The 20,884-nt window shown below is 33.8% G+C and overlaps 1 protein-coding gene and 2 long non-coding RNA genes across 4 annotated transcripts in view; 2 read left to right on the top strand and 1 right to left on the bottom strand.

Annotated features, from left to right (window-relative positions):
• Window positions 1-1,668: 1,668 nt before the first annotated feature.
• LOC135135406 (uncharacterized) lies at window positions 1,669-2,844 on the top strand. Its single transcript, XR_010281530.1, has 2 exons — window positions 1,669-2,287; window positions 2,358-2,844. It is a non-coding gene; the product is annotated as an uncharacterized LOC135135406 (long non-coding RNA).
• Window positions 2,845-4,987: 2,143 nt separating this feature from the next.
• LOC135135360 (uncharacterized) lies at window positions 4,988-7,286 on the bottom strand. The gene is made up of 2 exons (XR_010281515.1): window positions 6,208-7,286; window positions 4,988-6,070 (listed from the first exon to the last, which is right to left on the bottom strand). It is a non-coding gene; the product is annotated as an uncharacterized LOC135135360 (long non-coding RNA).
• A 5,556-nt stretch (window positions 7,287-12,842) lies between these two features.
• Window positions 12,843-20,884, top strand: part of LOC135135394 (hemicentin-1) — a 454,269-nt gene continuing 446,227 nt past the window's right edge. For both annotated transcript variants that reach the window (XM_064064429.1, XM_064064430.1), the window contains exon 1: window positions 12,843-13,035. The gene's annotated coding sequence lies outside the window, so the exon portion shown is untranslated. The remainder of the gene's footprint in view (window positions 13,036-20,884) is intronic.

The raw sequence follows: 20,884 nt of genomic DNA on the forward strand, positions 1-20,884 counted from the left end.
TATATTAACTAACAAATTGTGTGGACCAACATATTGTACAACAATGATGTGGTTCATGTAAAACCAGAAATTTATAAAGAATTATAGATTTAAAAAGTCCATATTTATTAGTCTAACCATTAAGTGTACATACTCACACAAATGAACTGACGTCACGTTTACCGGATATTCTTAAACAAATTTTCCACAAAAATCAAAATTATAATTAATGCGGTGTTACTGGATACCGAGGGAGTCGAAAACCAGCTCTTTTGGACCTTTTGTAGGATATGCATTTCTTCACAACGAAAACTTGAAGATGTTTGACATTTAATATGTTGCATGTTGCTTTTTTTATACATTATAGTTTTGTAAAGGAATCACGAATGTTGTTTTTATAAGTGCATTTTTTTTTGTTAAGCTGTACCCAGTATTTTCCTATTTTCTTTCTCTCTCTTTTTTAAATCACAAGTATTATTAAAGTGGTAACCTCTATTACATTAGATGAGTAAGTTGGAACTAGTTGTAAATTTGTATTACTTTATAGCTGCCGTAAAACAAATTTAAGATAAAGTGTGATTATTTTATCTGTTCACACCTGGATAAGTCTGAATAGGCAACACATTTTACTTTTCATAAATAACTTCCTCTTAAATTTCTTGTAGCAGTCAAATTATTTTCAACTTTTGCTAATAACGTTTTTGAATTCCGAAAAAAACCAATATGCTTTTAACTTTGGCAAAATGTTATGGAAATTTTGAGGCTGTCGTTCATCTATATGCCAGGCGATACAATTCCTTCTAACCAAACATTTATTAAACTCGAAAAAAGCTTAAGAGAAGTTGATCAATTTAAGAAAACTAAAGTTAGGCATCTTACAGTAACAATGCCAGAAAATGAAACTGCCTTGTTTGAAATTATAGAGAAAATCCTCACGTGAGTCAAAAGCAGATCGGAAGACAAATGCAGATTACTCAGAGTTCGGTTTTTAACGTCCTGAGGGCAAACTGATTTCATCCATACCACTTCAGCCCTTCCAATTCAAAATGAAGATCATTTGCGCAAAAGGATCGTGTGGTGTCGTACAGATCTTAATTTAACACCCGAGATTCTAAATAGACTATGTAGAAATTTTGAACACAGGATAGCGCTGTGTGAAGATAGAAAAGGCGAGCAGTTTTAACAATACCACCCTATTATTAAGAAACATATTATTTATTTTCTTTTCTTTATATTCGTCAAAGGATTGAATAAATTACGTTCTATTTTGTTTCAATTTTCCATTATTAGTTGTCCGACATCTTTGTTCTCATTTATGACATAGTATGATTTTTGTGTTGTTGTTTTGTGCTGTAATTATTAGTTTAAAAAGATTAACAGATTGATCAAAGATGCTTCTGATGTGTATTACATGTTGCCTACATCAAAGTATTCAGGCACAGTATAGATATCTATATTTACTTAAAAGAAAAAATGGAGTTACAGTTAAGCCGAACTTATTTTTAAATATTTACCTACAATATATGTTTTCTGGAAATTATTTATTTTATTTGCTGTCCCATAGTCATAGTAGAAAAGTACCGACAGTATGCAGTGTCTGTAATTAGCAACGCGCGGAATTGACCAGTAAAGTAAGGTTAGAATTTAGAATGCGCGGCAGTTCATAATTCAAAAATTTTACTATGGATTTCTTATGGGAGCTTGATTTTACAGACAAAATACACCGCACAGGTAGAAATCTTAACTAGTTCATGCTACAAGCGATAAAGACTGTACAATTATCTTCCTGTTACTAAAGGTTTAACTATATAAAAAGCTTGTGTTAAAGAAATATCGCAAATTAAAAACAACGTTGTTCATCAAAGTAACGTACATCGTTTCTAATGCCTTGCGCATGAGTGAAACGGAAAATCCAGAAACACGCCGAACAGAAAAGGAACGCGAATATTTTGGAGGGCTAGTGACGTTTGGATCGTGAAAATCCCCAAAATATGACAGTTGATTTCGTATTTTCATCACAACAAACAATCATAATCACAATTTTTGGATGATATATTAGTTCTGTGATATTGGTTCACATTAGGTTGTATATGTCTGTGGACTGGTTTTATTGTATTTGTTATTAATAATGACAGAAAGACATGTGTTAACAATACGGGCAATTACCATTTTTTTTTGTTGACGATCGGAAATGCATTGTGAACGGAGAAAATTCTTTGCAGTCAAATAATGCAGTGAAAGTCACTTGGTATACTGAATTAAATGTGCTTGGAGAGTTTATTCGAGCTAGAATGCGAAATAGCCAATGGTAAGTTAATGTATATTGATAAATTCTGTATCAAGTACAATTATGAGGTATTTTGTTTTATTTTGCATAGATATTCCTTAAGAGAGGCAACATGTGAAACCACAAGAGGTGCATTTGTATATCACCATATGGCTACACCTGCCCTACACGGGCGTTATAATGTATTTTGGACCAATAATTTGCGTTCTTGGGACGTACATCTGAAGAAAAGTGAATCAGCCGAGGTCAGAGCTGTGATCTCTGAAAATTCTTTTAATCCCCAAGTCAACCTAAAAACAGCTAATGTTGAGGTACAACTTTATGAAAGCTTACGACAAACTGATGGGAGCGAAGCACTGCTTTGGCTATTGGGACCTGAACCAGAAAGATCTGAAGAAAATCTACTTCACAGTGTCGAAGAACTATTAGTGTCCGAGGACTATTTAAATGGCCCATCAATATAACAGTTTGTGGGTCAGTTTTTCACCAAAAGTGAATCAGATTTTGCATTAGGCGGTGCAATTTTTTATTGTAGAATATATTTTTTTTGTTTTGAAATAAATTGGTCTTGAAATTGTGTTTTTTTTTAAATGGGTGTTTCAGACCCAATTCGTACTAAAATGAAAGCGATTTTTACTTGTACATGAAAGGTTTAATCACGAATGCTAAGTTTTTCATTTTCTACCAAAAAGTGTGAAAAGAAAAAAGCTTGGGATTGATGATTGTTAAATCAAAATTTGGCAATTGATTGAAAACATTTGCAAATATGAGATCTCCTTTATGTACAGGGCTTTCATAAATGATTCTAAGGGCGTAGTTGGCCATGGATTTCAAAAATGCCGCTTTGCTGAAATTGTCTCATTTGACAGTTCTCACTTGTCATTGTGCTTGTCATTTGTAACCTGTCACTTAAAATCATCGCTTTTATTGTTCTACCACTTTCCAAGTGTGATTTACAGTAATTCTCGTTGATCCAAGTTTAAAACAACAAAATAGCCTTTCTCAAGGCTCTTGGTGCTTGCGTGCGAAAACTTTGTGCTCGAAGCGAAGACCGTGAAAATGGTTTATTCGGTTGAGCAAAACACTTTCATCGTTATGTCTTATTATCGCAATGGGACATTCGTAGACGGAGCGTGGCTGTATTCTGTAGCCGCTTGTAAGCAAGAATATCTGGCCAATTACCCTGATTTGGAAATTCAAGAAACATCATTAAAGGCTCACATTAGAGATGTCATCAACAGATTTGTTCGCACTAGCAATGTCAACAAAGGGAAATCTTCTGGGAGACCTGCAGTATCTGAGGAAGTTGTGGATGATTTGAGAGAAAGACTCGAGCAGAATCCCCAAACATCTTTGACAAGATTATCTCAACAGTCAGGAGTTCCCGTAACCACATGTCACAAAGTAGTAAAAAAACGATTGCATATGCATCCTTACAAAATAACTACTGTGCAACAACTTTTACCAATAGATCCTCCACGCCGCGTAGAATATTGCAATTGGTTTCAGAATACTTTTCATGATGATGGGTTACTGGATCTTACATTTTTTAGTGATGAAGCATGGTTTCATTTATCTGGCTATGTCAATTCGCAAAATTTTAGAATTTGGTCCGCGGAAAATCCACATGTTTTTGTAGAGACGCCTCTTCATCCTTTAAAAATTGGTTGGCAGTTTCTCGTAGACGAATATATGGACCTATTTTCTTTCATGATACTATGACTGGAGAGAGGTATAGGCAACAGATTTTGGAACCATTTATTCAACAACTTGATGACGAAGAGCTGCAGTTAGGGTACTTTCAACAGGACGGCGCGACTGCACACACTGCACGTGCTACATTGGAATATTTACAATAACATTATGACGATCGTGTAATAAGTTTAGGAGTGCAGCGTGCATTTCCACCACGTTCCCCAGATCTTACGCCATTGGACTTTTCAATATTTGGATATTTGAAAGACAAAGTGTTTCAACGGCAAATGAATAACTTGGCAGAGTTGCAACATGAAATTGAACAATGGGTTCAAAGCATTGATGGAAGGATGTTACAGAACATTTTTGAAAGTAAGAAAAAGAGAGTGAATATGTGCCTTGAACTAAATGGTGAACATTTTCAACATTTACTGTGATGTTTAACCACAATAAATTTGTTTGTTTATTCCATTATGAATTATTTTTATTTTTAACAACAAATTGACTATCAAGAATGTTGGAGTTCCGCGCATAAGTGTAACAAATTACGCCCGCGTAATTTCAAATGTTCAAATTCTATGTGGGTGACCTAATTTTGCATTGAAACGAATCTGTACACAAAAAAAACAACAAAAATCAAAAACTAGTCTTTAAAATTAGCAACGAAAGTATATTTTGAAGCTTGATACTTAAAATGAAATCACACTACGTTCTAAATACCTATTCATTATGTACAATAAAATTTTTGATAGAACTGAATGAAATCTCAAACCGTAAAAACTCTGATTATTATCCGTGTCCGTTCACCCATCTGGTGGTCCTTGATTTTATATGACTCTACGATGAGGGTTTAGAAGCTACCCAGCAGTCAAAGTTATATTTGGATTTTTATCTTTTACGTTTATACATTTTCGTTGAATATGTACTTTTGTGGCGGGAAGTGAAATATTAATTTTGTAATATACTATTGTTTTGTGGCTAATTAAAGAATTTCGTGTAATTTTTATGAAAAGGACAATGGACAGATAAAGTTCTATTATTTTATTAAGTAAAAACAAGCACTAGACATGACAAAACATATTTCAGTATGAGCATCCAAAAGTTTGAAGTGTTAACAAAATGTGCTTATTGTGTGAAATAATTTCAAGTACAAATCGACATCTAAGATATTTTCACGGCGACAATTTCAAAAATATTAAAAACTAGCAGAATAATTTGTCCGCTATGCTTTGAAAACTTTCAGCGTTTTCACTTATTAACGAATCATTTCAACATCGTTTATAACATTGAGTTGGAAGTAAAGGATCTACAATTTAAGAAAACGGAAGAATTTTTTTACACGAAAAGCAGATTTAGAGTTAAAAACTAATTCTTTTATATGACGGATTATTATTTTCTACTATGAATGTCAGAAGTAATCTAGCAAAGTCTGTTAGTAAATGTAATATACGAGCTCCTAAAACTAGTGGCAGTATCAAAATGCAAGGAGTCTGTCCTTCACGAATTACAGCTCACTTTGATCATTCTTCCTCAGTGGTACTTGTTCAGTTTATTGCTATTCATGTTGTTCATCACAATGATCTTCGCTGTCAACCTCTGACTACAAAAGAAATGACATATCTAGTTGAACAAATTCACACTGGTCTAACACACGAAAAAATAATTGAAACTGTTAAAAATCTAGAACTCAGTTCATGTACCAGATTTAATCTTCTGACTATGAAAGACATTCCCCACATTGCAGAAAAAATAATATATCTGGTAAATGAAGTAAGGAAAATCTTGTTGTGCATCAGAACATGAAAAATTGCACAAAAATGACTGCATTAGCTTCCATGTACAGTGGGCTGGAGTATATGTTAAAAAAATATGGCGCCAAAATCATTTGTGTAGATGGCACACATGGGACAAACCTCTATGACATTGAATTGACCACAAGTCCATGTGTTAGATGATAAAAATATTGATTATCCAGTAACATTTATTCTGTCCAACTGAAAGGACACCAACATATAAGAGGTTCTGGTTGGTGAAATAAAATCATTAATATCGGTTTTGGTACCCAATTATTTCATGACAGATGATAGTTACAGCTACATATTGGAATGCCTGGAACAATAAATCAGATTCTTACAAAATTAGATTATGTATTAAAAGAAACAGATGAAAATAAATTTATAAGACTGAAGCAAGAGCTGATTAAATTTTTGGTAAAAAGTAAATTTGTGAATTATTTAAACACTTACTACTTTCAAAATAAAGAGCGCATGAAGTCATGGGCCCAGTGTTATCAAAAGAACGCAGGCATTAACACCAACATGCACGCCAAATCTTTGCACAGAGCTTTGAAATACAAATATTTTGGTGGTAAACCAATAGAGGGCTGGAAACATATTTAGACACTTTGAAGAAACTACTGAAGGATACATCTTGGTCAAGAATTTCATCTACTTTATGACTTACAGCTATTCACCATGACCTTTTGGTCAGTAAGTCCCATAAACTTGCCACCCAGATAAGTTTTGATAATGTAGCTAAAGAATCTGCTGTAAAACATTTAATGCACTCACAAACCAAAACTAACTTTCATGAAGTAGAACTGATGGATAGGAAATGTAGTTATCAGACATTAAAATGCGTTGTTTGTCAAATTTGTATACACCATTAAAGAGACTCTTGCTCTGAGTTCTTAATCAAAAATCATCTTTCTAAGCACATGCATCTGGTGTCCATGTATATAAAGGCATATTTAACCACCAAAGGCCCTTGGTCCCACTGGTCATCAATGCGCCTTCAACTTCTGAAAAACAGTTTGAAAATGAACTACATTTGCGCTTATCTAACTCCGTAACATCGCGCAGAACACGCGCTTCTCGATTTCGCACAAACTGTTTGTGCAAAGCTCTTCTACAGCATCTTTTGATCACGTTCCTCATCTTCAAATGTTATGCAAATGCTTCCTTTTGCCACAAAAATTTGTTAAATTTCGCATTCGTGCATTCTTTAATTGCAGCATTGCAGCCGTTGCTAACATAACCTAACTTTTTATGGTCACCAACGCGTGCTAACTTTTTGAAAGGACACACGGGCGCTTCGCCTCCTGCACTTCATTACAAATATACTCCTAAACGTGGAACTTCTTTTTCCGTGGATGATTTAGTTATTGGAATTTGTGCGTGTGTATATCAACAGCCAACCAAAAATTTCACTTGTTATCGCCAGTATCGCCTTGTTATGTTAGTCACATGTGTATTGACGCATGCGTTTTCGATATTTAATCATGAAGCATTTAGGCAACCAGTTATACAGATGCATGTGGTGCTTGTCGTGCTCAAGGACACATTTAGTAAAGTACACATAAAGCGAAAGGCGGCACACATCCATAACCTACTGCGACCCTATAATCATTTATGAAAACCCTGTATTATTTTTAATTCACAGCCGTATCTCTAGCATGTGAAAATCAAAGCCATTTATGTGGAGGGGGAAGTCAATGGCAGTATGAACCACTGTGCGACATACGTTCGAGGCAAATGTAGTGGTAAAAGTTGAATTCAAATATTTATTAAATACCACCGGTTCCGTTCGTGTTTGATATCAAGATCAACAGTAAAAATATCAGTCTTAATGGTACAAGTAGTGGTATATATAAGAAAATTACTTTAATGGTAGAATTTAAGCGTTAAAATGACGCCTCGATTTCACCCATAAGGATTACACGGGGAACTGAAATTCGGGTCTCGTGTTATGAACTGAGTTCAAATTTCGCGCGTCATTCACTTTACTGGTCAATTGTATCTCATACGTTAGATCCAGTGCTGTCCCGGCGATAGTTTGATTACAAATATATTTTTCTTTTGGACCATACCAACATAATATAACATTTCAAGATCACAAATCTGTGGTCCTATGGTTGAAAAATTAAAAAGTGCATCGAGTATTATTATTTGAAGTAATATAGTAATATAGAAATAGTTTTTTTACTAGCTGTAAACACTCCTAGCGACGCACTGGCTACGACCTTGTGGACCAGCTCAAAGCGTCCCTGCTACTCGCCGTAAAACACACCTTACTTGAGCTGGGGGATTGCAGCGGTGAGATAAATTCCCGCGTACTGGTAATTAGGGATATCCGACCCGGCATTGAGGGGAGTAGATGTCTGACTACGCTCTGAAAGAAGCGTGTCTTCACAATCCCTTTCTGAAAACTAATACGAACTTTAATGATAATTAGAACCATCCATAGTTATCACTACTAGAAAAAAAAAGCCGGTTTTTAAATTCACAGCTCGTTGGCTGTACCATTTTCCAATTCCGAATCACTAAACGCGCGGTCCTCACTATCTCATTAATTATATTATTATTATTATTAGTGATTGGAAAAAAATCAAACACTAAGGTTGTACAGTTATTTGAGATATCGAGGAGCACCCGTTTAGTGACTCACCGTGTATATCGGCACGGAGTAGAACTAATGGAAGAATTACAGTTTCCCTGATTAAGAAGAGTCCGTTTTGACGACGACAGTTTGCACTACAAGATTACTACGGGACAATATGATGCTAATTTTACGATCTTATAAGAATATTACCGTCGCAACAACAAAGTTAGAGCTTCTTTATTACAAATTTGTAATAAAATTTGTAATAAAGGAACTATGGTTAAAGTGTTAACTCCAATAAACCACTATCGATACAAAAAACTAAATTAGTTCTTATTAAAATGAATAATGTGTTTGTTAGTAATAAGTAATGAATTTGCGTTAACTTGAAAATAAGCTGCTTCTAAAGCGTGTTATTCAAACAAATATTCATTGTATAAGTGTAGTAGGGATCTACAAGGCCCACCAAACTGTTCACAAATGCTATTTTGTCCGTATACCTGAAGTATTACTAAGCGCGAAACTAAAGAATAGACGCTTGCCCCAAAATACGGATTATTATTACGGATAGTAAAACTTCATAATTTGTACTTGACTTCTAGACACATTGTCTGTTAAGTTTCTAGGATTTTAAATTATTTTAATAATATTTTTAGGAATTTAGAGTTTACAAAGGTTTTCGTCATTAATTTCGGATTTATAAATTACAAATGACTTCAATTTTATAGTCTCGCTTGTTATTTCAAATTTGTTATTTACGTAATGTCAGTCAAATGTATGACTGTGGAAAAAAATTAAATGATCGCATTTATCATGGCCTAATTTTTAGTGTGTTGAAATAAATGAAGAACGATTTGAACGCAAGTGATGTAATTTAATTAAATATGTAGATAATGTAGATATTAAGTTCTGTTCAATGCAGAAAACATGACTTTTTATAAGTAATGGATGATTGTAATGTATTAATTTTCAAAGATAGTTTATTTCCGGCCACGATTGGGAATTATAGATGCGAGTTATTTTTTCAGGGCTTTTCAATTATTTTATTTAGTTTGTTTAATGGTGCTAGCTATAAGACTAATGGTGCTAGTTGGTGCTAGCTCTAAACTATTAGGTGCTAGCTTTTCATTGTCTTTAAATTATATTGCGGGGCTAGCGTTAACTTAGCCCCCCCCGAAAATAACCCTTTATTACATGGCTTTATTGAATAAAAATACACTTTTTTTTAATGGATCCAGCGAGTGCTAGCTCTAGACTATAACCTACTGATTTTTACCATTAAAGAAAAAAAAGTGGGGGCTACTTTTTTTTTGGTTTTTAATTTTTTTTTAATACTTGCAGAGTGGTGCTAGCTATGAGACTAGTGGTGCTAGCTGGTGCTAGGTCTAAACTACCTCGGACCAACTTTTCATGAGAATTAAATAATGTCGGGGGGCTAGCGTTAACTTGCCCCCCCCCCGAAAGTAAAAGGCTCTTATTTCAATAATTAGGTGGTGCTAGCTTTTTGATTGGTGGTGCTAGCTGGTGCTAGGTTAGAACAACGAGGTGCTAGCTTTTGAGTAAAATTCATTAACTTGGTGGTGCCAAGTTAACGGACCCCACAGAATCACAGATTTTCTTAATTTTTAGTTCTTTTTATTTTTTTATTTTTATTATTGTATCCTACTTAAATTAAAAATATTATTAAGTCATACCTACATTTATGTAATTTTTAGTTTTTCCTGTAATTAGGTGAATATCACCTGTTGAAAATAAACCGATTATTATTATTATTATTACTAAATACCTGTGAGTTGTATTGGACTGGCGACTGAACTGGTAAAAGCATGTAGATGATAAGGTGGAAAAAGCATGTTTGCCTTTCTAGCAATGTCGTAAGACGTTTAAACCCCAAGATCGTGCTCTGCATCTATACGGCACTAGTCAGACCGATGATGTGCTACACGTGCAGAGAATGGCGGGTCTCAGTGTTACAGGAGCAATGAGAACCACTTCCACAGTGGCTTTGGAGACACTTCTTTGCTTAGCATCTCTTATTAACCTTTACATAGAGGAAGCGGCAGTGAGGACGTCTCTAAGGCTTCTGGTAGGATTCCTTACAGGATATTACCAGTTTAACAAACATCTACACACGATAGGCGCAGTAACAGACCCAGTCTGTCGTGGATGTAGAGAGGGAGAGGAAGAGTAAGTAGCTGAGCACATTCTTCGTGAGTGTCCAGCGCTAGCCTCTTACAGGGAATTCATACTAGGGAACATCTGACCTAGTATGACAAAAATCAGGCAATTCCTACCCTCTACATTACACAAGTACATTCAAGAAGTTGGATGGCTTGACGAGTAGGAGAGTGGGTACTGTCGGGCTCTAAAATTTTGAAAATGTCTGTAATTTGAAAAGTATGTACAAAAATGTAACCTCTTTCAACTCCCACCATTACTCTTCCATTTCAACTTCTTACAAAATTTAAAAAAAATCTCAAAGCTTAGGTAAGCCATATAGGGTACAGTGACCTTATTTATAATCAAATTCAAATAATCCACTAGCCAGGGCAAATCATTTTACAAAAATTGTTGATACCTGTACCTTGTTAAGTTGCCTTCAAAAAGTATGGACCAGTTATAATATATAATAATGTCAGTCCGCACGTTTGCGGAATAAACATTTTGAAAATGAGCTGTTCTGATCCAATTCCCATTTGACATTTGGATGTTTAGGGCGAACACTTACACGGATTTATAAATTACAAGTAGAAGTGTATGTTATTTTATAAAATTTAAATAACATTTACTATTATAAAAGTTGGAGATGACGTCATATCATCATTGGCGGGAACGATCAGACAAATTTTGGTGAGCGTTTTACGATCTACACAAAATTCCTAATATAGGTACGAAATTTGGCTACAATCCATTTGGTAGTTTAGAAGATCTTCTGTCTAATAAAAATCGACACAGACGCGGACAAACGGCAGACGACAGATGGTAGACAGACAGACGGAAACGGAAAACCTATGTTTTTGTATTCTAGGGTCATGAAACGTAGAGCAAACATAAAAGTAACGAGTCGCCCGATGGATCCGATTACAATACTTTCTTAGCATACGCTAGGGAAGTAAAAAGAAATCGACTGTTAAACTACAGGCAAAAAAACATAATGTGCCTATGTTTCAAGTGAATTTTTAAATTTTTCATTATAAAATTATGCGATGGCCATTAACTTTTTAGCAAGGACATATTTGTCAGTTTGGATAAGTGCAATGTAGTAATAGCACTATATTCCTTAAATTTAAGGAACATCAGGGACCCGTACTTGATTTGATCAATAAAATAAATCGCTTTAATGAGTAAAAAATCTCAATATACTGACAAACCACAAGTGTAAATTGAATTGATCAATATGACCACAAGAGAATTTCTCCGTGAGTATGTTTGTTTCTTGTTTGGTCAGACGAAAGAAAATTGAAGTGATCACGTTTTTTTTTTGTAATTTCAGAAAAAAGAAGGCCATTATTGAGATTCTTCAGGTTTATTTATCTGTCCTGATGATGAGCATCATTTTGCGTTATGACCACCTGGAACTGGCGAAGGGACAAGACGTGAAATTCGTATTCAGACATTCAAAGCCCTTTCAACTGGGCATTTTGGTCTATATTATGTAGAATGGTTCGCAGTGCCCATGCAGGAGGGGAGGTTAAAATGATCCAACAATAATTACTCGTAAAGCACAGGTTACGAAGCCAAACAAAAAAAATACCTTGGAGGTTGTCCAAGATATGATCACTAAGATCAAAAGTTCCTTAAAACAAATCGAATAAAGAGGACCTTGTAAATATTTTTTAAAAAGCTCATTCTTGTTAAGTCTTCATTAAAAAATCCACATACTCTTGATTACATTTTTTAGCTGAACGCTGAACATTATTTTACAAAATAAAGAATTCTCGTCACTTTCAGTCCATCCGTTATTACAATTAATCCTGAGGTAATAAAAATAAAACTACTTGTTTATTCTTGAAAAGCAGAGTGAGTGATTTTATTTTAACAACTCATTTTGTTCGGATCGTCAAATGCAAAGTCCGAATATACTGTGCTTTCACGGCGCTAGTTCTTCCACAACAATAAAGATTAATATCGACTACTTAACCGTCATTATAGCGGCTAACAGCGTTAATTTTAGGACCCGCCTGAAAATACCACAACACAGGCGAAGCACACAAGTAATTAATGTTTTTGTCTGTGACTCGACAAACCAATATAAAAACTAGCTCCCCTATTTGAGGATTTGTGATTTTGGGCGAAGAGTCCGTAATTAGGATGATGGAGTGTGCTAACAATCAAGCACCTCGCGATCCCTCCCGAATGTCACATCTGATTCACCAGCAGCACAGGACAGGCGCGCGCCCTTCGGAACACAGCACAGCAGCAAAGCATCGTGCGTTGGGCCTTCTGCGTCTGGTGTTGTTGTGGACGGTCTTCCCTTGCTTTCCCAGTTTGGCGGCGCATCTCGCGTAGGAACGACGTCTCGCGTCGCATCGTTACAGGCAGCGTCGTCGGCGTCGATTGCACCAGTTCAATGAATGCCACGGTGATGTGTTGACAATGCCATTGTGAGTGTTTGGTTAGGTTCTGTTGTCGACGGTGAAAGGGTGGATTGAGAGCCTTTTTTGTTTCGTTCTTGCTGCACGCATTATACTCAGGTATTATTGTTGGGATGTTGCCTTTTTCTGTATTGTTGCCCGTTGACGTCGGCGAAGGCTAAGAATGATACATGAATTTATCACTTGGTGACGGTTTATCTTTGCCGACTTCTTTTGCACCGTGCGCTGATTTATTTCCGCAAAGATAGGGGCTTTTGCTGGAAGTGTCGCTGATTAAGGGTGGTTCGCTCAACGAAATTAATTTGACCGATGGGTCATATTCATCGTGCGGGGGAGATACGAATGCAGAGCCTTAACAAAACGTATTTTTTTTTATATATACAAATCTTATCTTCGTTCTAATGGCTACAATCGTCTCTTCCACTTTTACGAAATTTAGCCATCCTTACGTTAGTAGAAGTAAGGGAAAATATTTTTATTAAAGCTTGTTGGAGTGTTCATTTCAAAAGCACAGCTTCGTTTTGTACCGGGGATGGGTTATCGTTACGCTACTATCATTTTTCTTTCAGACTGTACACTCGCGAATGTGCAAATGTACAATTTTACCTTGTTTTATGGGAAAGTCTCTCATTTAGTCTGAAGCTCCATATAGGATGAACATTAAGGACTTTCAAAATAAGTGAACCGTAATATTTAGAATACAGAAACTTTTCCAATTATGTGAAACTTATTTTACACAGATCTTTAGAAATATTATTAAGTTTCAAAATAAAACGAAAATTAGAAACAAAACAACGGTTGAAGAAGGTAATAATGTGTTGTTTTTTTGCAAAATGTCCCGATTTTCGTGTGGATAACAATGCTATCAACTAGTTTGTTGCATAGGCGAAAAAGTTACATTGTTTTGATTGCTAAAAATGTATACAACGAAACGGACCGATAAAGATACACAAAAGCCTTCCAGTTGTGTTACGTCTGTATAAGCATTACAAGTTTTCAAACAGCGCTGAGCACAGTATAATAATTTTAAATTATAGATACCCCAGTCTAAGTTAACAAAAAGTTTCGGCAATGACTTAAGGGCATTTCAGTTTTTTCTTTATAACAATGTACGTGCGCGTTTTCTATGCTAACACGGACTTGGCTTGTTATATGCAAATTGTGTTTTGTTTAAATTGCCATCATAAAAGTAGACTGCATTTTTTTAATTGTATTTGTTAGCACAGCTATGTTTTCATAAATTCGATGAATTAATAAATAAATGAATAGCTGCAGTTATGAAAATGCGAAAATACTGGGAAGTAGTAGCCAATAAAAATAATAAATAAATTTTCAAAATAGAAATTAGAGACAACATTTCTACAAGACGTTTTTGTTTTGGAATCCAAACACGGTATATATTATTTAGACAGAACTTCTCCCAACCCTGAAGTAAAGAACTTCAGTTTTTTAAATATTTTTATTATAAAATTTGATTCTATTAATTTTATTTTCTTTTTGGTAACCACTATAAAATTGGTCGAAGGTTATTTCGATAGAACTTCCCTCACACCTGAAGTACAGCCTTTTCGAAAAATTACAAAATTTGATGTTGCGAATTTTATGAGAATCATTTATAAGTTAAAATAAAGATATGTACGTATATTTCATTGATAAAATTTTGTGATCACGTCATCAACATTTTTGCAAGGAGACGGAGCTATATCAATTTGGATTGATGCAGTGTAATCCTAATAATAACAGTATTGTATTGCCAAATTTTCGATCAAATCGAGTTCCTAATTTAATCAATAAAATAAATTGACTCATTCATTAATTTTTTTGAGTCAGCCTGTATAACAAATGTAAATCTAATGATAAATCACAAGTATAGACTCATCATATTTTGCATACTGTAGATAGGATTTATTTGGCGAAATTTTGAGATGACGTCATCAGTTTTAAGGGGGCTATAAACTTTGATTAACAACTTATCGTGTTTTCGATAACCATAAAACGTTTGCAAGGTTTCAGGGCATTCGGTTTTACAGTTTCAAAGTCAAGTTGTAAAATGTTATTATACTTACAATTTTGTTTTTTTTTTTTTATTTGGATGCCTGGAGCAAAATTTGGTTTTAATCGATCTGGTAGTTTAGAAGATTTTCTCTCCAATAAAAAAAACCACTCAGACGCAAACAGACGGCAGACGACAGATGGCACTGATGGCAGACAGACAAACGGAAACGAGAGACTTATGTTTTTGTATTCTAGGGGTTATGAAACGTAGAGGACACAAAAGTAACGAGTCGGCCGATGGACTCGATTACAATACTTTCTTAGCTTCTTAAAATAAATCGATTTAATGAGTCACCCTGTGCAAATAATCCTAAAAAATCTCAATATACTGACAAACCACAAGTGTAGATTTATTATATTTCGTACATCTTCGATAGGATTTATGGAACAAAATTTTGACATGACTTTTTCAAGTGTTTGGGGATATAAACAGATACGTAAATTTTGATTGACAATTTACCATGTTTATGATAACCTTGAAAGGTTTGTAAAATTTCAGAACATTCAGTTTTGCAGAAAAAAAATTCTCCAGAATTGCAATTTATTACGTCTAATATTATGCAGTAGAATTCATAACTAGTTTCCTTTATTATTTGGTCCAAACTTTATTTGATATTGTTTTTCTTAATACTTTATTAGTCACAGTGATAAGCTTAAGTGATTGGGTTAGATATAATTAAAAGGTTATATATACAGGATTATGATAAAGTAAAGCACGAAAAAGCGCAGCATTTGTTTTTGAAAAAAAGTGTCAAGTCTTTCATTTTACTCTTCATATTGTGACATAGGTCAAAAAGATTTTACAAATTTGTAAAAGTTATGATGTTTTTTTAAAATGAGACGCTATAATTTATAATTTTGATCAGATTGTTTGATAAAGCTTATTTTTCTACATATGAAAATCTAGATTGATGTAGGAGCTGCATAACAAAAAAAAATGGAGAAAATTAATAACAAACGACATAAACATGATATGAACATGAAACAAAATGAAATCCAAATAATTAAAAATTAAAACAAAATTCTGTTTCTTAAGTTGGTTAAATTAATAAAATAAAGAATACTTTTTGGCCGTATGTAATCAGATAGTTTGTGACTTGTAAACAAATATGTTTTTTGTTTAGCTATACTTCTGCCAAAGTCACATAATAATGGCTCGTTTTTAACCAAAAAAGAACGTATAGAAATCCTTATGATGGTAGGTTATGGTGATAGGCTTCGAAGCCACGAAGAAGTGTGTGCTACGTTCACCGAAGTACATTTTGAACGATCTCCAATCGCTAGAAGCACAGTTAGTAGAAATTTTGCAAAATTTAGTCAGGAAACGTGAGAGATGTTCCAAGAGTTTTGTTTGTGGCAAAGTGTTTAAAAAAAGAGAAACTGCATCCATATAAAGTTCAACTCAGACAAACGATTAGAACTTTGTGAAAGCTCAATTCAAAAATCCCAATTTTTTAAATAATGTCGTACATATTTTCGGATGAAGCAACATTTTACTTAAATGGTACCGTAAATCGACACAATTGTCGTTACTGTGCTCCAGAACAACCTCATTGGGTTCAAGCGGCACACACCCAACGTCCCCAAAAAATTAATGTTTGGGTAGGAATAATACACAGAAGATTCAGTTGCCCCTACTTTTTTCACGGAAATTTAACAGCAGATCGATATTTAGATCATCTTAGAACCGCAGTGCTTCCGGATCTAATTACTACGTTTCCTTATCCAGATAATCCATAAAATTTAGATCGCAGGATTTGGTTCCAACAGGATGGGGCACCACCACATTACGGTGTTAATGTAAAGGTTTTTTTGGCTAATCATTTTGATGGAAGGTGGATTGGAAGGCGTGGACCAATAGAATGGCCACTTAGGTCTACGAATCTGACACCCCTTGATTTTTTTTTATGGGGACATTTAAAAAGTCGTGTTTACATGAACAGACCCGGTAATCTAGACGACTTGAAAGCACGAATTCGACATGAAATGACTCGAATAAGTCCCCAGAATACTGAAAATTCCGTTTAAAAATCAAGTTTATTTTGTCTGTTATTAATTTGCTCAATTTTTTTGTTATGCAATCTCTGTATCATGCTACATTTTCATATGTAGAAAAATAAGCTTTATCAAATAACGCAATCAAAATTATACCTTCCTATTCAAAAAAATCATTGATGGTGTGATAGCTTTTACAAATTTGACGTCAATTTTTTTGACAATGAGTAAAATAAAAAGCTTGACATGATTTTGTATTTTTTCCAAAAACAAATGCTGCGCTTTTCATGAATTTTGTGCATTACTTTATCATAACTCTGTATATTAAGATAACGACAATATACTGGTGAGAGATTTAAGCTTTTCTAGTTGCTAACCTTATCGGAGTTTACGCATACTCATACTCATTTAAATAAGTAGAGATGTATAATTTAAGGTCATTTCTCTTCTCAGCATACAAATTAATTACTCGATTATGCAGTAACCACTATATTTCTATATACTTATATATGTCTTTGCAGATTTGAATGTAAAACAAAACTGCCACTTTTTCGAAGTTGTCTTATATGTAACTTCAGAAAATCCCTTATGTAAAAGTCGTCTTGTTAACATGGTTGCACTTTTTTATTTTAGTTGCAATATCTATGTCTGGTTCAGTTCCAATAATTATATTTCCTTTATACTTGCCTTTTTCAACAGGTCACTTGTTTGTAATTGTATTATTACACATGTTTTAGTTTGTTTCATATAATTATACCATGTGTACATTTCCCAATCTTTTCTCGGTTAACTTTTGGCTGTTTTCAAGTTTTTCAATTGGAGTACAGATATTTAGTTTTTTATTTGGATTTTAATTCCATTTTTCACTTCATTCCGAATTATGCCTGAGATGATATCAGCTAATAAAACAGTGGTGATTGTCATAGTTAATGAGTTTTTTCGTGGCTATCTAATTTACATTCGAGATCCATGCTCCTTGTTTGCAAAAGTTCAGCATGCTCCACGTAGAGTACACTTGTCATGAAAGTAAGTTTCGCAGTTTTCGCAATTAACTCTCTTCTTAACTACAGAATTTGTGCAATAATTACAAGAAACTTGAGCTAACTGCATTTTACCAACTAAATACAATTTTTATGCCCAACATATAAACCAACACTAATTTGAAAATCAATGAGTGAACAGCACTAACTACGGAAAAGGTCAATATAATCAAAAATCAAACAATAATAAATGGTTGTTTATTGTACGTTAAATAACAGTCATTTTTGTTAAATAACACCCGAAGAGGCAACCTATTCTCCAAACTTCCAGACACGTGGCACAAGGAATCTAATACAGTCCGTGACTATATCTGGAAAATATTGATTATATAGTTTAGTGTTATCGAAAAATATGACAGCAATCGTAAATTTGAATATAGCGGCCAACTTCTGACACTATACTAGTAAAAATACAATTCAACATAAGACACATCGAAACAAAATGGAAAATACTGGCAACTATCAATGGAATTGCAAGTTAATACATGTGTCTCTAGTGTAGGTGTGGATTGAATAGTTTAATCTGAAATTTTTATATTTAAAAGAATCTATTTATCTAACACTTTAAAAATTATTCCGCGAGAAATGGCATTTCTTCGATATTTTTCGGACAGTTTGATTATGTTAACATTATTTTAAGTCACTTTGGATTAGATGAGAAAAATGTATGTCCTGTTTAGGTGATGTGTGATCAATGGTTGTTTGCCTGGATATAAGCAACGCTAAAAATGGCTCACCCTAAAATATATAGGTTATTTTTTGACGGTTGTTGAACAGTTTTTATTATTAGCCACTATTTTGTAGTACAGTAATTGAATAAGATATCAACTTAATGAAAAACGATATAACAGTTATCCAGATAGGGATAATGCCAATTAAAGTATTTTACAAAATTTCTTTTATTGAATTAAGTTTTATTTAATTAAATAACTCCGATTAGTCCAGAACGATAGAATTACTATTGTGATTATATTACGTCAACTTTTAAAATTGCTCTTAGTAACTGACTAGTCACGGAGTAATAATTTCGTTTTTCCAAATCTGTGTTGACAAATAAATAATTTAATAAAGAACTCAAACCAACAAACAACCCGGTTGCAGTGTAAGCAGAAAGCTAATTAATATAGAAAGTAAGTCGAAGGACGAAGATGAGGTATCATCTCGTGAGTATAGAAGCATCGAATAAAAAATTATATCAAAAGTATGTATATGAAATATAAATAAACTGAATACATTATTCATTGAATTATCACTGCTGAAAATTTTATGCATTTTTATGCACATGAATTGTGGAATTTGTATTCAATTAACACAGTTCGCTGGTTTCTCCGGAATAGAAGCATATTTACTCCATTATTATGGGAACATGAGGTGTTCTTTTATTATGTGTTGATATTTGTCGTGACATAAAAGCGGTGATATCAAAGCGACAGGTTAATCATTTCAGTGGTTTTTCTACAGAAGATTCTACGCCTATTTAGATGCTGAAATTCCATATAAAGATTTAATGTCTGGAAAAAAGTTTTCTTATTGTACGCACTGAAATTGAGGCTCTGTTTTGGCCATTTGTTTCATTGTTGAAATTTCATAAAAGTCAGTCCAACAGTTTTGGAACCCAGTGGCCTATTAATAATATTGCCGATAAACTACCGACGATAGAGAGACTACATACAAACGACAGACAGATACCAGACAAACAGTAGACAGACGACAGACGGGTGGAAATGGAAGACCTATTTTTTCATACTCTAAGGATTTTGAAGCATCGACAATATACGTGAAATTAACTTTCTTTAATCTTGTGTATCACTCGCCCAGGACTTGAAGGCCTCACTTATCGGCTCGGGTTGACAAATTCATGCGTATTCGCAAAAACCTAGTTTCTGACCTTGCGATACAAATTCTTATTTACAGATGCAAGGAACTGGGTGCAAATTTTATTTGGATTGTTTTTCACGATCTTCTATATTTTAAGTCAATCTGCAATAAAACGGGCCGTTTAAAATTTGTTTGACAAGAAATCCTGACTGCGTTGTGATAAATATTTTAATATTTTCATGAAATTAATTTTTAAAAGAGATAAATAGAAAGTTCTTCTCAGGTGCAGACCATTTACGTAACTGTAATCCTTGCCTACAGAGTTTCAAGAAGACGAATTGTAATCCAGCAATAATTTCGAAGTGTAAAAGGAAATCTTATGTAGACGAACTCAGAATTGCGTAAATGGATTACGTGAAATTGTCAGTGATGTTAGTTAACGTTAATGTGTGTGTGAAACAATGACAAATATGACGCAACATTTATTGAACCAGTAAAAGAAAATATGCAAAACCAATTATTTTTTCTATTTGTGCACTGTTTTTATATGAAATCCATAATACTATCAAACGGATTAAACAAGTAATATTTGTTTTATTTTAATTTAGTTTTGTAAATACGTATTTTATAGGTTTCTATTTTTTTTATTTAACGTTACTGTGAAAAATGCATGTAAATATTGTGGTCAATTTAGAATTCACTTTACATATCTCCATCTAATTTGATGTTTTTTAGTAATACACTGCACCTATTTAAACTGATATATAGCGTGTTTTTGAAAGGTACGTACAAAATAAAATCGGCAATTGGTCTCGAAGTATGGGTGCTAAAAGTTAAAAAAAGTTCAGGTAAAAGTGTTCTCGTTTTAGAGATAAAAATTATTGAAATTGATGTCCAAATTCGTTGTACGCCTCTGATAAAAAGATCATCTCTCGTTTATATAGCAACATTTAGTCTTGACAAAAATTTTATTGTTACAGTTGCTAGGATTTACTAAAATAAATTAATTTTACCTATTTATCTTTCAGTAGCGTCTAAAA

The sequence above is a fragment of the Zophobas morio genome, unplaced genomic scaffold (genome assembly GCF_036711695.1).
Source record: "Zophobas morio isolate AGI-343-1 ecotype UQ-CSIRO unplaced genomic scaffold, CSIRO_AGI_Zmor_V1 ptg000024l, whole genome shotgun sequence".
NCBI classification, from domain to species: domain Eukaryota; kingdom Metazoa; phylum Arthropoda; class Insecta; order Coleoptera; family Tenebrionidae; genus Zophobas; species Zophobas morio.